At 50.9% G+C, this 16,943-nt stretch overlaps 1 protein-coding gene across 12 annotated transcripts in view; it reads left to right on the top strand.

Moving 5' to 3' along the window:
- Gdpd5 (glycerophosphodiester phosphodiesterase domain containing 5) overlaps positions 1-16,943 on the top strand; it is an 80,413-nt gene that overhangs the window by 15,972 nt on the left and 47,498 nt on the right. For 8 of the 12 annotated variants that reach the window (XM_006507639.2, NM_001362167.1, NM_201352.3 and 5 more), the window contains exon 3: positions 12,975-13,057. The gene's annotated coding sequence lies outside the window, so the exon portion shown is untranslated. Of the gene's footprint in view, positions 1-7,069; positions 7,220-7,657; positions 7,766-12,974; positions 13,058-16,943 lie in introns of all 12 variants that reach the window. The other 4 variants (XM_006507633.2, NM_001362166.1, XM_011241738.2 and 1 more) reach the window with 3 other exon arrangements.

A 16,943-nucleotide genomic window follows, 5' to 3' on the forward strand; every position in this document is an offset into this window, starting at 1 on the left:
TGGGATTGGCAGGTTCTCCTGGACAGTGCGGGACAGGCGCCAGGCAGGTTCTGTTTGGCTAAGAATAGAAGGTTATAGGTGATCTAAGCGCGGCAGAGTACATCAGCTCCCGGCTGGCACCAGGGAGCTTATTAAGCAGGATCTGGGGCCACCCTGGGCTCTCCTGGGTGGAGGGGCAGCTGACAAGAGTTTCACGGTCTGGTCCCAGGGGATGAATGACATTTTTCCTTTTTCTGTGAAGTATGGCTGCTCCTCCCACCTCCCTCTCCCCTGGGCCTCTGGTCTCCCAGTGTCCTGGGGAAATGTCTTCTGGGACGATTCAGGCAAACAAACCAGCCTTTGAGTGGAACAAACCAATCAATAAAAATGTCTTTTTGTTGGAAAGAAGAGAACAGAGGGTAGTGGCTGTTATTGAGCGCCTACTGTATGCCAAACCTGGCCTCAGAATGTGGTGTCCTGGCTTCATACCCTACCCAATGACTGTGGAGAGGATCCTTGGTATAGTGCCCTGATATGACCCTGCAGAGTTGGGGCCGGGAACCAAGGTCTTACCTACCCTGTGCTTTTGTGTTTGTGTGTGTGTGTGGGGGGGGGGTTGCTGAGAACTGGGGGAGGGGACCAGAGTTGGATCTCTTTGAGAGAGCTACTGGATGGGAAGATTTTTATCCTTATGATTATAGGAAATCATGATTTGCTATATATCTGAGACTTTTCTACCATTGTCATTCTGGGCAGAACTACTGGCATGGGGCTGGGGATTGAGGCCATGGCACACACATACCAGGTCCAGGCACACACACACCAGGTCCAGGCATAGGCCTGTTTGGTTTGAATTAAATCAAACCCTCTTGGGTCAGTGTCCCTTTCACAAAGTGGGCAGAGGCTGCCTGGGGAGGGCCATGAGACCAAAGTACCAGGTCCCTGCTGTCCTCTCTAGGCTGTGTCCTAGACTCTCCCCTCTGCAGGCCTCTAGTGATCACTCTACAGAACTGATTTCCACTATGAGAACCATAAGGGTACTCTGAGATCATGAGTCACTGGGGAAGACAGGGGCCCTAGGACAGAAGGAGGCCCAGGACATACGGTAAGTGGGCTGAGCAGCATGCAGTAGGTACTCAAGGAATCCCTTATTCCTTGAAGACCAAGGTCTGCTCTCGTCAAGAGCATCACTTTAGGGGCAGACCTTGGGGACCTGGAAAGTCAGGGCTGGAGTCAGCTGGAGGTGCAGCCTTAGCCTGGTGGGCCCCAGGCCCATGTGTGTTTGCCCAGATCCTGCCCACTGAAATATCCCTGTGCCAAATGTGAGGCCTTCCTGAATGTTCCTCCCCTGTACCCTTCCTCAGCTCTGTCTGCCCCCAATCTGAGAGCATTTCATTAAATTTTATTTTATATTTAAAACTCGAAGCCGGGCGGTGGTGGCACACGCCTTTAATCCCAGCACTTGGGAGGTAGAGGCAGGTGGATTTCTGAGTTCGAGACCAGCCTGGTCTACAAAGTGAGTTCCAGGACAGCCAGGACTATACAGAGAAACCCTGTCTTGAAAAAAACAAATCAAAAACTCATAACACCGAGCAGGGGGGTGTAACTCGTTTAGTAGAATGTTTGCCACACATGGGTGAAGCCATGGGTTTGATTTCTGGTACAACATTAAAAACCTGGCGTGGTGGACATAGGCCTGTAATTCCAGCACTGGAGACAGGAGGATCAGAAGTTCAGGGTCATCTCGGCTACATAGAGAGTTGACACCAGTCTGGGCTAGAGACCCTGTCTTTAAAAACCAAAAGAAACACATTACATACCATACCATCTGTGCTATTTTGACCCACAACTGCATGGTAGTAACTACATTTACATTGTTGTACAGCGAGACCCTAGAGTGGTTGTTTTAGGACCCAGGACCTTGTATTAATACACAGAGGAAAGTGTTTGCCCCTGAGCTCCATCTCCAGAATTCATCTTATCATCAGGTAAAACTGGTGCTGTATACGTAAACTCACAACCCTCACCTCCCCTTCCCTTCCCTCACTCCTCCCGTCCCCTGACCCCAGTTCCTAGTAACCATCGCTCTACCTGTTTCTATGAACCTGACACCTTCAGTTGCTTTATTAAATGGAGCCCTCCACTATCTCACTTTGTAAGTAACTTATCTCACTTGGGGTAATGCCCTCTTGGCTCGTCCATGTTGTATAGCAAGTGTCGGGCTTTCCTTTTACAGGCAAAGTATTATTCCATTGTGTGGACATACCACATTTTTGCCCACTCACCCATTCATGGATAATTGGGTTGGCTCTAGATCGTGACTGTTGTGACAGGACTGGGACTTCTCTGAACAGACAGGCCTTGGTTGGACCCCATGTTCAGGGTCACTTTTGTTATGAGCCTGCGTCTTTCCCCATCGACGACTCTGCTCAGTGGTAGAGCAGAAACTTGCCCATGGAAAGGCCTGGCACACAGAAGCTCACACTGAGTGGGGGGCAGAAGTCATTCCTAGTGCCTAGTTTCCTTTTGGATGCATGTCCTTTTGTCTGTGGGTTATAGGACCCACATATGCATATGTTACCTGTACCCCCCTGAAGCCAGAGGAGTGGTTGTGCATCTGTCAGTTGAGCTCAGAAAAAGTCAGAGGCTTGTCCAGTTCACACAGCCAGTCAATGGCCATGCCGTGATCCAATCCAAGTCTCTAGTGATGCCTAGGGCCCACAGCCTCAGAGCAGTGCTTCTCATCCTTCCTAATGCTGTGACCCTTGAATACAGTGCCTCATGTAGTGGTGACCCACAACCATAAAATTATCTTGGTGGCTGCTTTATAACTGTAATTTTGTTACTGTTGCGAATCATAAGATAAATATCTGTGTCTTGGAAAATCTGTTTAAGGGGTCATTTCAACACCCTCTACGCCCTGCAGGGGTCGTGACCCTTAGTTTGAGAATTGCCTTGGTGTATCAGCAGCCTGTGGCCCGACCTTTCCCTCCCATAATTTCTTCACTCAGTAAACACTCCCCTGAGCTCCTCGGTGCAGGTGGGAGACCAGTCAAATCTGGAGGCACTTAGTATAGTCATGGCAGGAAGAGTGTGGACTCTGGGTTGAAACTGCCTGGGTTCAAATTCTGCCTCTGCTGCTTACTGCCTGTGTGACCTCCAGCAAGTCGCTTAAGCTCTCTGTGCCTTACGTCGTTCTTCTTTAAAGCAGAGAGACGTTCTACTTTACACATTGATCACCACCAAACTTTGTGATTTCACACAAAAGCCACCATTTTAGAGGGATATAGCTTAGCTGGAGAGTATTTGCCAAGTCTACCTAGAGCTCTGTGTTTGATTCTTTACCTCCTAAAACCAACCATGCTGGTACAGATTTGAGGTCCCAGGAGGTGGGAGCAAGAGGACCAGAGGTTCAAAGTCATCCTCACCTACGTAGTGAATTCCAGCTTGGAATGCGTGAGACTGTCCAAAAAACAAAACAAACAAATAAATAAACAAACCAAAACAAAGCAAACATCTGCCTTTCATTTTATAAATTGGAGGTTCAAGATGGGCTCAGGCCAGCAGCTCCTGGCTTGGTGCATGTGGCTTGAACAGCAAGAAGCTGGATCACTGGGACTGGGGCTTCTCTTTGCCCTCACACAGTTTCAGGGTCTCCTTTGTCCAAACGCCTGGTTGAGAGCTGAGCGTGGTGGTGCATACCTTTAATTTCAGCACTCGGGAGGCAGAGGCAGGCAGATCATTGTGAGTTTGAGGCCAGCCTGGTCTAACTAATGAGTTCTGGGCCAGCCAGGGCCATACAATTAGACTCTGTCTACAATCAAACAAAAATACCTGGTTGAGCCCTCCCATAGCAGGCTGGTTCCAATGTAGTCGAAGTAACTACCAAGGGGTTCAGGGTTACGGCAGGAGCATGCTCAGGAGTGAGGGAAAAAACATCTGTGCTCCCTTAGGAGGCATGGCCTTGAGAGGGTCCAAGTGTCCCCTCAGCCACCACTTCCAGGCTCTCCCACCCTTGAGCATGGGTACACAGACCTCAGTTCTCTAAGTGAAAATGTCAGAAGGACGCTTCGGGGTTGTGGGGGATGGGCTGTGCTGCTGCAGATGTCTCTGGAAATCCAATCTGCCCCTGTCATAAGGGCTCCATGAGTCAAAACAGGAAATGTCTAGGACAGTGCCTAGGCATCACATATAAGCTAGAGCTATATATAGCCCGGCGTGATTTTGACCATATGCAATTTACTCGTGCGGTGCTGACCGTGGAACCTGGCTGCCAGTACTGACGCTAGTCCTGGGAACAGCAGCATTTCCTGTGGGTACTGAGGGATCTATAGGAGTTTGTCAAGTGGACACATGTTCCACGGGAAGGAGATTCAGAGCTAAGTAGAGTCCCTGGAGACAGACACAGCTCTAGGTGTGTGTGTGTGGGGGGGCTCCCTCGGGTGCAGAGGGCAGGACTAGAAAGGTGAATTGAGAGCAGGACAAGAAAAGCTTTGCCTGTGGTGTTCAGTCTTGATCAATAGGTCCCAGAAGGAGGTGTAAAGTCCTACAGTATGGTGGGGGGGGAGGGGCTCCTTGTAAAGTGAACTCAGGAGGATTTGGGAGGTTCCAGGTTAGCGGAGGGGGTGGGGTGGGGGTGTGGGGGAGGCAGATAGGGCCCATGTCAGGTTTGTTCCTGTCAGCTTTGTGTGTGATGTGTGTACCCTGGTTCTTTCCCACCTTCCAATAGATCAGACCCCTTCTCTGTTCAGTTTGGCTCCACTGTAGGGGATGAGACCTGCTTTGGCAGAAGGGCCAGTGGGGCCAGAAGTCACCGAGTAGCCCTACTTTGTCCCAACTTGACTTCAGCCCTTGCCTTCTCCTCCTCATAGATTCTCCCTCACCCTTCTACAGCTTCAGGGGACAGTCAGACCAGGTGGCCCTTCAGGGGTGGCTGATGAGCTAGCTGGTCAGATCTGCTGTCCCCCTAACTGGTGGCTTCAGAACAACCATGATCCAGGTCTCTTCTGTCCCCAGGATGACCATGTCCCATAAGCCCATCTCTGTGTTCCATAAGCCTATGTCCTGGTGCCAGTGTGTCTCCTCGGTAGGAACATTCACCTGCATGCATGCCTTGAGCATTTTGTCTGTCTGTCTGTCTGTCTGTCTGTCTGTGTGTCTGTCCGTGTGGCTGTGCATGAATGTGTAAAGGGCACCTTCTGTGCTCTCTGGGCACTTGGGAAAGCTCTGTGAAGTAGCAATAAAGTGGTGTGACTCATAAGGGCTCCTGAAGAAACAGAGGGAGGCATCCGACCTTGGGGGCTGAGGGTCAGAGCAGGCACAGAGAGATGGCTCCCTACAGGAGCCAGCCTGGATCTCCGACGTGCTGCTTGCTTTGGGTGATTCTGAACTCGGAGGTTGGTAGGGCATGGAGAAGCTGTCTGCAAACAGCTGAAGGCATACTGAAGAGTGTAGGGGCAATCAGAGCTTCCTATAAGAACTTGAGCCACGACTCTAGAGAACACGGCTGGGAAGGGATCCGGGGACAGAGGCAGAGCCTAGTGTCTGGAACAGACTCAGGCCTGTATATTCCCAACTAGGAACTTGTTTGCAGGTTATGAGTGGGGTGTCCAGGTACCCTAAGGACCTGTTGTGGTCTTCAGTGGCAGGCTTGGAGGGTGCCTGGAGGGGGTGTTCCTTTTTTGTAGGGACAATGTGGTATATAAAAACCCAAGAAGGATTGTGGTGGGAGCCTTTATCCTGCCCTAACTGCCCACTTCCAGCTTCCCATCTGCCTTCAGGTCTATAGAGCAGCATCCAACAGGCTACGAGAAGCCCAGGATCTTCCTGAACCAGGCAAGGGAGGCTAGGAGCCTGGGAATGGGTGCGGCTGACCCCTTCAGTGCTTGAGAGTGTTTTTTGGATGTTTCAGACCAGAAGGTCCTGGAAGGGTGAGAATGCTGATTTGCCTGTTTGCAAAGAGACCACGCCCAGACCCAACCCTGGTCCTAGGTCTCAATTACTAGGAAGTTCTTCCTTTGAGTCTAGCCTATGTCTCTCCTGCTGTGTGTTCCCTCCTGATGAACTTGTTCAACCCTGGCCTTGGAGCCAAACCTATCATCCGACCAAGCGCTTGGAGCCGCGGCCAGTGTTTTTACAACTTGTTTTCATGGAGTTGGTTTGAAGTCTCCCTGCATTCCCAGAATGTCAGGCCCGCCCTGATTCACAAAGATTGACCCAAAAAACAGGGTCAGAGCCAGCTAGGAGTCTGAGGACTGAATCATTCTCCTTGGACCTCCCATAGATTCTTTCCTTTTCCCCCTAGCGATGGGAGAAATGTAGGGAGGTGAGCTCAGAGGACCAGGAGGGACAGCAGTGGCAATGTGAGGACACCTACACAGCCCAATGATGTGAGCCACGGGCAGAGAGGAGCGGAGGGGCCAAGGCCTGGGCTGTCATTCGGGAAGACCTCAGATAGAGTTCACATTCTGTTGCCCAGCTGATGGCGACCTCTGTGCCTCAAGTCCCCTCGGCTCTGCAATGGTTCGGACCCCTAGGTGTCTGAGGTCACATGGTCCAGATGCAGGAGCCACATGAGAATGGTTTTCAGGAATTTTAGTGAAACAGAAACTGCCAAGGGAAGGAAGGGGAGGAGGAGAGGTGGTCTCAGTCAGCCCTGTGCGGGGACTCTGGCTCAGTCCAGCAGGCGATTGGAAGACAATGACAGACCCAGTGTTAACCCTCCAGGACCAAGGGCAGTGTTGGTAAAGGACTGCCTTGGAGGATGGTTGTGCCCTGGGGTACAGGGATTCCATCAGTTCTGGGTAATTTGGGCCCCCAAAGCCAGGTGCCTGCCATCAGGAGGTTGACATGGTCCAGTGTGTCCCACAAGAGTAAGGGGTTCGTTCGGGGGGAAGAAGGGAGCATTGACTTCTGAGACCAGACAGGACTAGGCGATAAGGTCTGTGGGTGCTGAGTGCCCAGGTCTCATCGTGGTGAGTGACAGCTCCTAAGCCAGTGCAGGAAGGGAGCTCCAGGGTCACACAGGCAGCAGGACCATCACCACACCTGCTACTCCTCCAGCCTGGCTCTCCTTGAACTCCGCCTCCAGGTGTCCCCGTGTTCCTCTGGACCAACAACAGCGAGTCTGCAACCCAGCAGCTTTGGAGCCTGTCAGTCTGGCTGTGGCACTCCCTTCCAGCCTAGAGGACATCAGTGACAACATGGACGCTGGCCCATGTCAGGGCCATGGAGGACATTGGTTGGTCTCTCCTCAGTTACACTCGGCTTTTCCTCCTTGGGGAACTCATATTGGCCAGCGTGTCTCAGGAAGGAACAAACAGAAAGTTGTCCTTTCGTCCTGTTCTGACTAAAACCCCAGAATCTGATTTCAGACTGCTGAGGTCAGCCTGGGTTGGTCTCGATGGTCCCCACCCTAACTCCGCTCCTATCCTCCATGACATCACAAGTGATGTCACCCACAATTTTGCCTTCCGACTCAGGCCGCTGAGAGGCTGACCCTGAAGAGCACGGGCTTGAGTTCTAGTCCAGCCAGACTCTATCACCTGCTGTGTGACCTTGGCCAAGTTTCCTTCCTTCTCCGAACCTCAGTGCCTCAGGTTCCTAACCGAACTTGTTCAGATGTTTATCTAAAGTCAGATGATTTTAGTATGGTACTAATTATTCCTGTTTGTCACAGCTGATGCCCAGAGACTCGAAGTGACTGGCCTGGGGTCACACAGCAGAAGACTAGAGGGGAGAACACCAAGACCTGCTTCAGCTCTTTGGCCAGTACACCGGGCACCTGGTGTGTACCTTCCCAGCTCTGCTCTGGCCCCAGCCATGGCCCCTCTTTGCTTGGGAAAGTGAGGATAGACTGAGCCCTGTGCCCCTACTGCTCTGTGCTTGTTAGGTGGGCTCACACCTGCTGTAGAGGACCTCTGTCTTCTGTGTCAGAGAATCTATGATCACATGGATCTGGCCCTGCTGTCACCTATCACCAGGGTTCATGTTCAGTTTGAGGCAAAGCTGGGACCCACCCTACCTCTGTGTGTGTGTGTGTGTGTGTGTGTGTGTGTGTGTGTGTGTGTGTATGTGTGTGTGTATACCTAGGGTAGTGGCCTCAAGGAGAAAACAATCTAAACTGTCTAGAGCCCCCAGAGGCCAGTGGGAAGAGCTGCACTGGGATTCCCGGGGGAGTAAGCCTGCTGATTCACAGTGGGTCTAGCCCTGTGCTCTGCAGGAGCTGAGAATGGAGGATAGCTTTGCCTCCCTCCCCCCCCCCCAAGAAGACCTCTCCCTCCCTCCCCTCAGCATGCCTCTCCCTCCCTCCCCTCAGCATGCCTCTCCCTCCCTCCCCTCAGCATGCCTCTCCCTCCCTCCCCTCAGCATGCCTCTCCCTCCCTCCCCTCAGCATGCCTCTCCCTCCCTCCCCTCAGCATGCCTCTCCCTCCCTCCCCTCAGCATGCCTCCTGCTTCACACAAAAGCCTTGCCCTTGGCTAGCACAGGCTCCTCCAGTCTGTGCTGTAAGTTCTCGGGACACTCAGGAAAGCTCCGCTAGTGTGTGTCGGCCACTGATTTGTGGTGAGCCACTGAGGCTTGTCTGTTGCAGCGTCACCTACTGTCACTAGGATCCCTTCTGCAGTGGGGTGAAACTGTGTGTAGGTGTCGCCGCCTGACCCATCAGGGGTGTTAAACAGTCAGCCTTCCCACTGTGGTAAGCATGCCTTCCTTGTAGAACAGAACTACGTGTGTAAAGTGACAGTTTCACGACTTATAGTGTCAAAATATTGAGTGTCTGTATTCATTTATTTTCAATGTGTGTGCGCGCACGTGTGAGTGTGTGCGCATGCACGTGCAAGCACGTGCATGCACAGAGGTCTGGGGACACCATGGATACTGGTCCTCAACTTCAAGCAGTGCCTTGTCGTTTTTTTGTCATTTTGTCTCTTTTTGTAGTTCTCTGTTGTACAACCAGCACAGCTGGCCTTTGAGCCTCTGGGCATTCTTCTCTGGGGATACTCTCGACCCCACCTCCCCCTCACTGCAGGAGAGCCATAATTACAGATGCTGGCTACCGCACCTGGCTTTATGGAGGTCCTGGGGACCGAACTCAGGTCCACACACTTGCAAGGCAAGCACTTTACCCATGGAGCCAGTCCTCAGTCACTGAGAGTGTTTAAATTCCGTTTTGCCGATGGCCTGCTGAGGTTAAGGTGAGGGCTGAGATTCACCCTTCACTTCTATTTGTTTCACCAAACATATTACTCTTCACTTCAGCAAGGGTTTCATAGGATTTCTGTTCTTTTGGCAGCGGTGATTTAAAGGATTAAAAACAAGATGCAGTTATCTTGCAAAGGCAACAGAGTTTGAGCCCTGGGGTGTGGCACAGTGGCAGAACACTTGCCTGTCATGCACAAGGCTTTGGTCACCACCACTAGTGCCACATTCACATACACAGTATGTGAAGTTTGAATATATTTCTGTCAAAAATGTAAACTAGGGTGAATGTGAAAACAGGAAACTTTATTTTATCTTTGCAGAAGTTGTCATTATACATTTATTATAATTAAACCACCTACATCCTAATTAGTACAAGATTATAAAATTAGATTCCTAGCCTGGCTAGCTCTTGCAATCTCAACTCCTTGAGAGGCTGAAGACCAAGGTCACATGGCCAGCCAATGAACGCCTGGGTAACGAGCAACCCTGACTCAAAATTTAAACACACACAAAAAGGTACGGGATGAGGATATATCTCAGTGGGAGACTGCTTGTCTAGGTTTAATATCTAACACCCCTAAAACTAACTAAGTAGACAAGAGTGGTGGGACCCACAAGGTGGGAGGTAAGGACTAACTCCCACAAGCTGTCCTCTGACTACTGCATTTACACTGTTGCACACACACAAAATCAATATATAAAATAAATATATATTTTTTTATAGAGTGAGGATCTCATTTCCTGTTATATGAGCACAGTGAAAATTGTCAAATATTGTAAGATGTCCCTTGGGTACCATGCACTTTTTACCACATGAGTAGAAGAAAACACACACAGACACACACTCGCATACACACAAACACATGCACACATGAGCACACATGATCGCACACACACAGAGACACATGCACAGGTGAGCACACATTCACATGCATACACACCAGCAGTAGCAGCATGTATGACAGACAGGCATCTGGGCAGACACACCTTTGGTTCTTCAGGTTTGCCAGGGGCCTGAGTGGTGTTGGTGAAGGAGGAGAAGCTTGGGTGAAGTCTTAGCAAGTGTTGCTGGGTCCCACCTGTTCCCCTTCAGTCATTAGCCTCCCCCACTGCTTTAGTCCTGGAGGGGCCTTGGACTGAAGAGCCACTTCCTGTTTGGGGCCCAGCACTTCCTTCAAGTGACTCACTGGCTCTCACTGTCCCTGTGCTGGGAAGTGAAGGTAGGGCTGGAGTCAGGCCTGGGCATGTCACCCGTAGCCTGGCCCCCACACCCAGAGACTAAGCCAATGGCTCAGTCAGAGGTGGGAGATGGACTATCTTGGTTTATTTCAGGTGCAAGACTGTTCTATCTTGGTCTGCCTGGTGGGCACGGGCTTCAGTGAGACCAGAGTAGACATGGGGGCAGCCTCCCAATCCAGCCATCCCTCATCTGTTTTCACTGGGAGCCACGAGCCCAGGTGGAGGTTATGAGACAGCTGTGTCACCTCGGTGTGGGTCCATCACATTTCCTCTTCCATGCTTGCATCTCTGGTGACCATATGGCTTCCCTGCCCCCTCTCTGTGCCTCCATACCCAAGTGTGTCCAATGTCTCCTGCTGACAGTGATGTTTTATACAACTCAGTATTGAAGGGTTTATCCCAAGAGATCATGGATTATGGGACTCAGTTGGTAGAGTGCTTTCCTAGCACACACAAAGTCCCGGGTTCGAATCCTGGGCACCGCATCACTGTGCGTGGTGGCACACACCGGCCATCTGAGCACTTGACAGGTGGAGGCAGGAGGACAGAAGTCCAAGATCATCTGGAGCTCCACAGGGAGCCTGGGGTCAGCTGGGCTGTGTGAGACCCAGTCTCTAAACAGGCAAACAACATACTCTGGAGTAAGAGCAAGTTTAAGGACTGGGTCCGTGGCTCAGGGGAAAGTGCTTGCTGTGCAAGTGTGAGGCCTGGAGTTCAAATCCCCAGGACCTGTGTGAACCTGGCGGGCGAGCATGGAGGTCTGCCTGTAATTCTAGGGCTCAGGAGGCAGAGATGAAGAACCTCTGGAGCAAGCTCGCTAGCCAAACTGTCCATATCAGCAAGTTTGGATTCAAATAAGAGACTGTGCCTCATGTTAACTTTAGGTGTGTACATGTACATGCACAAATGTGTGCCTACACACATGAACATCCATACACACATATGTTACACACACACACACACACACACACATACACACACACACACACACATATTCATGAGAAAAAATTTAAAACTCCACACAGCAAAACTACACAGTGGGAAAAAAAAAACATTAAAGGAGAAATGGAAAAGACATCTGGGTGAGTCTCTGCTATAATCCTAACCCTTAAGGCCAAGGCAGAGGGACTGCTTCAAGTTTGAGAGCATTCTGGGCCTGACTCTGTCTCAGTAGATGAAAAGAGGAGGTGGGCAGGGATTGGGGGTTAATTTGAACTTTGCCACCTTGCTGGGTGTGCCCACTTCCTAGGGCCTCTGCTTTATTTTTTAGGAAACTGTTGCATTTTAATGTGTGTGTGCATATGTGTGGTGTGTGTGTGTGTGTGTGTGTGTGTGTGTGTGTGTGTGTGATGTTGTGGGGGGGCATTCTCAAGTCTGAGCCACCCTGCTCTGTTTACATCCCTCTGCCACAAGCCTGAGGATCCATCCCTGATGTAGATAAAGGAAAGAAGTGTTTTTCTTTATTTGTTCCATTTTTTTCTAGAGGTGGGGGCTTGAACCCAGGGCCTTGGTGAGTGCTGTAACACAAGCCTTCTTTTAACTTATAAAATATTTGAGATATCCCATAAGTTGTCCCAACTGTCCTTCAGTCATTCTGTAAGCCCAAGGCCTTGAACTTTTTGATCCTTCTGCCTTGGTCTCCTGATTATCTAGGTTTACAGACTTGCATTAACAAGCCTGTGTCAATAAGCGTGCTTTGTAAACTATAAAGTACGTCACATCCCTAGGATTGAAGGGGCAGGCATGGGGTGGCGGGGGCGGGTGTTTGCGTCTGTGTCTACATGCTGTCTCTGGACCCAACCCCTCCTGCCCACTCTGAAGCTGGTATGTACTTCATGCTGGCTCCAAGATCTGAGTGGGTTGGGGAGAGCTGTCAAACTGACAAGGGCCCAGACCTCAGCCATTGCTGCTCTTTGTGACACAGAAAGGCCCTGGCCCTGCCAGGCTTGGCTTCCCTGAATAGGCAAGGTGGCAATGTCCTCTAAAGCTTGAAATGCTGGCCTGAGGCCCCTTCCTCTACCTTCCACTTGTATAGCCGGTCTCTCCTCATAGCGCCTAGGTGTGGGGTGTTGGGGGACTGTCCTGCTGGCTGTGGGAGCTTCAGGGAGACAATGCATGAGTCAGACCCAGGCACATAATTGTGGTGCCCCAGATCCCACCAGCCCTCCCCTGGCAGCTTCCTTGGAAGAACAGCTGGTCTCACAGCTCCCGAGGAAGCATGAAGATTTATGTCCCAGCACAGCAGCACCTGCAGCCTCTTCTCTTGGGGCCTTGCAAGGGGCATGGGTGTTCAAGGAACAGGTTCTCTGGCCTTGGCCTGCAGGAATGGAAATGGGACTATGTGTCCTGATCTCAGGGCCCAGGATATGATCAGCTACCAACTTTATGGCTTCCCTAATTCGCCTGGGACTAGGGGTTACCTACCCATCAGCAGGCCCACCTCCAGCAGGGGGTGGGCAGCATTACTGGGGGGACAGTACCAGGGCATGGCTCATTAAAGCTAGGTGTGGAAGACGCTGGGTGGGAGTTAAAGTTTGTTGCCTTGTCTCCTCAGCTCTTCGAGTGAAGTGACATCACCGTCTCCGTGGACAGGACACCCCTGGAGTGCAGCCCATAGCCGCCTGGACCTTCTTCCAGGTAAAGAAAGAAGAATGGGAGGAAGTGGGGTGAGGGAAAGGAAGTCGAAACAGGCTACAGAGAACAGGCCCCCTGTCTGCTTCTGAAACAATGTCTGCTTCTCCCTTGGGGAAGAACTCTACAACTTAGGAAGAGAACGAGGAGAAACAGGAAGGTTGTCCCATTTATATAGAGATAAGGAAAGTGCAGCGCCAAGAACAGGGGCTCCTTGCTAGGTACGGGGTCTACATTCTAGGTCTTGTCTGATGTCGTAGCTCACCTGTAACAGCCCGTGAAGTTGATGTCTTATCCCCATGTTATAAATCAGGAAACTGAAGCATTTGGTCACTTGCCCAGTTAACTAAGTAGGAAATCTGGGGTTTGAACCTAAGCAGTGTAGTCTTGTCTGCAGCCTCAATAGCTCATATTAGCTGGTCCTTTGAACTCCACTTTGGGGCTTTTAATGAGCTCACAGCCTCAGAGAGGAGAGCCTAGAGAAAGCCGTGCTTCAGTCAAGGGAAGGAATGGCAAATGGTGGACCTGGAGGCCTGCGCTATGGAACTGCCCTGAGCCCCAAGGTGGGCCTGCTGACTCCTGAGAAATTCTTCCTCAACAGCCAATCAAGGCTTTCTCTAATCACCAGAAAGGATGGTTGGACCTTTGAACAAGGTGAAGACAGGTTTAGGCCTCGTGTTCTGAGACATGCCTAGGCAGAGAGAGACTGCTTCTCTTTGCAGAATGCAGTGGGGAAGAGAGAGGCAGTAATAATGGGAGGAGGATGGGGGAGGGGCAGGGAGGAGATGATGGGGGAGGGGAAGACAGGGGAGGAGATCCTGCACACTGCCTGAGGTCACCCTCACCGGACCCGGGATAAAAGCATGCGAACCTGCATCAGGAGCTTAAGAAAACAATTTCAGGAGAAAAGTGCCTAATTTGAGGAGTTCTTTTCTTGTTGTTGTTGTTGTTTTAAGCAGTGTAGTTCTTTTCCTATAAGTCAGGAAACAACTAATGATTATTACTCAAAGGCAGAGTTCAGCTTAGACTCAGGAATAGCTCTGTAGCTGTGGGGTTGATTGATTTAGAGACAGAACCTTGTTGTGTAGTCTGGCCTTGAACTCTGTCCTGCCTTAGCTGAGGTTAGGCATGTGTGCACCTGCTAGTCGTGTGATTTTAACAACTGATTGGTTTCTCTTTCCTTGTTTTGCACATTTAACCAGTTTTTCCCACTGGAAAACACATAGCCGTCTGCTTAATGTCTAACCCAGTGTGTGATACCCAGGTCCCCTGTTACAGTGACTCCTTGGCAGGGAGAGGTCTGTGGTGTCTTGTGTCCCTATCACGGGGTTCAGGGTGGCAGATACTTGGGGCTTCAGATAAGTAGCCACAAGAGGCTGGAGTCAGGACAGAAGTAGCTGATGATCAAGTACTGAGATCGGTAATGCCTCTCAGGGCTTGGCCAGTCCATGTGAGCCCAGAGGCAGAGGCAGAGGCAGAGGCAGAGGCAGAGGCAGAGGCAGAGGCAGAGGCAGAGGCAGAGGCAGAGGCAGAGGCAGAGGCAGAGGCAGAGGCAGAGGCAGAGGCAGAGGCAGAGGCAGAGGCAGAGGCAGAGGCAGAGGCAGAGGCAGAGGCAGAGGCAGAGGCAGAGGCAGAGGCAGAGGCAGAGGCAGAGGCAGAGGCAGAGGCAGAGGCAGAGGCAGAGGCAGAGGCAGAGGCAGAGGCAGAGGCAGAGGCAGAGGCAGAGGCAGAGGCAGAGGCAGAGGCAGAGGCAGAAGCAGAGGCTATGGGACAGGGCGTCTCAGCCCAGGGCTTGCACCAGGCCTCTGTGTTAGTGTGAATGGGAGCTAGGGACAGGGGCAATAAAGTGGTCAGTGACTTGCCTCCTGCCTGGTGAGGAAGGAGGAGGGAATGGAGACTTCCAGGTTGGTAAACAAGAGGGAAAGTAACCCCCTTTCTCCTCAGAGTCCCAGAGGGAGGCATGAGAGAAAGCCAGCTGAGCCCTGTGACTGAAACTCTAGGCTGTTGAGCAAAGCCCTGAACACTGAGAGTAGATGAGAGGGTGGTGAGTCAGACCATTCTAACACTCACTCACTCACTCACACACACACACACACACACACACACACACACACGATAGTCCTCAAGACTCAACCAAAGGTCTTCAGGATGCTTACAGGTTCTGATTGTTCAGGGAGAACCTGACAGTGCTCCTGAGAGCAGAGAGCCAAGACAGGGGCAGGAACTCCTCCCAGGACAACCTTCCAGCAGTCTTGATGGCCTGGAGAGGCTGCCCAAGTTTCCAGAGAGTTAGGACCACCATACGAGCCTGTCTAAGGAGACAGCATAGGCACTATTGCTGCACAAGGCCGTCTGCCTGGAGGAGAGATGAGAGAGTAACACTATGACTTCATTGGTCCAAAATTTGTAACTTCCTGATTCTGAAATCCTAGTCTGCTTGCTCTAGAATTCTATGGTTGTGGGCATCTTGGGAGAACTGATTTTTAAAGACATTTACTTATTCATTCATTTATTTTAAGACAGGGCTTGTTATGTCGTTAAGGCTGGCCTTAAACTCATGTTCTTACTTTCCTGCCTTACTGAGTGCTCGGGATATGCTCGGCTGTGTGAGCTGATGTTGAGATTGGTTTGGGACATATAAAAGGCCTGAAGTCTATGGTTTTGTGAAGAAAAGCTCTGTTCTCTGGGTAGGACTAGTCATTCTTTTATTGAGATAGTATCTCACTAGGTGGCTGGCTGGCCTGGAACTCACTATGCAGACCAGGCTAGTTATGGACTCACATAGATCTACCTGTCTCTGCTTCTGCTTCCCAAGTGCTGGGACTAAAGGCATGTGTCACACTGTGCCTGGCTGGGCTGGCCACTCCTGTTGACTCTTCAGTCCTGTGCTTGTGACTTGTAGCAGTGTTCTTAATGCTGAAACCCTGTAATACAGTTCCTCATATTGTGGTGACCCCAATGTAAGAAACTATTTTCATTGCTATTTCATAGCTGTTATTTTATTACTGTTAGAAATGATGATATAATTATTTTTGGATTTTTTGGGTTTGTCAGAGGGGTTGTGACTCACAGGTTAAGAACTGATAACCTAGAAGAACAGGTCTCTACAGTCTTTGAGTCCTGAGAGAATCCAAGGCCTCTAGGCAAGTACTTGGGCCTGTCAAACCCATTGCCTTGACTGTCTCCCAAGCACAGTTTTATCTCTCAAGCCCTTGCCTGAGGAAGAAGGCTCTGAAGACATGTGGTCCTCTGCCCACCGCCAAAGCTCAGAATCTGTGATTCCCAGCATCTGAGGAGGCCTCAGGTGACTTCCTGTTCCTCTCACAGATGGTGTCTGTGAAATGCAGATCGTGGTAAGACCTGGGAAGTCAGTGAGACACCTTCCCGGGATGACGCACATGGAAGCTCTTTGTAAACTGTAAAGCGCTGTGCCTGTATTTGCCATTGGAGCTGCTTTTGCTACATTGAGGTCATCTTGAGGGAAGGAGGGCCTTAGTGGTGAAACGCTAGCTGTCTAGAAGTCACTCCTGACCCCAGTGGGAACCTCTAAAATTCCAGTGACAGAGCCCAGAACCTGAGGGAAGGACAGGCTGAGGCCTCAGGAGAAAGCCACCCTTAGCTGTGACAAAATGGGCAGGACCTGGGAAGACTGGATCACCTGGAGGCACACACGCATAGGAAGGCCTGGACTTCCAGGGCCTGGGGCTCACACATCTAGGAAGGCCTGGCCTTCCTTGGCCTCCAGTTCTTTCCCAGAAGAGCCAGCAGTCTCCTGTGACAGAAGAGTTGGGTAAACAAGAGGTCCTAGCATTACCATGCAGAAGATTCTTAATGACCCTAATTATGGCATGATTGCTTCTTTGAGGGCTCTGGTTTGCAGACCTCCCCAACT

Source organism: Mus musculus, chromosome 7, assembly GCF_000001635.26.
Source record: "Mus musculus strain C57BL/6J chromosome 7, GRCm38.p6 C57BL/6J".
In the NCBI taxonomy this organism is placed as follows: Eukaryota; Metazoa; Chordata; class Mammalia; order Rodentia; family Muridae; genus Mus; species Mus musculus.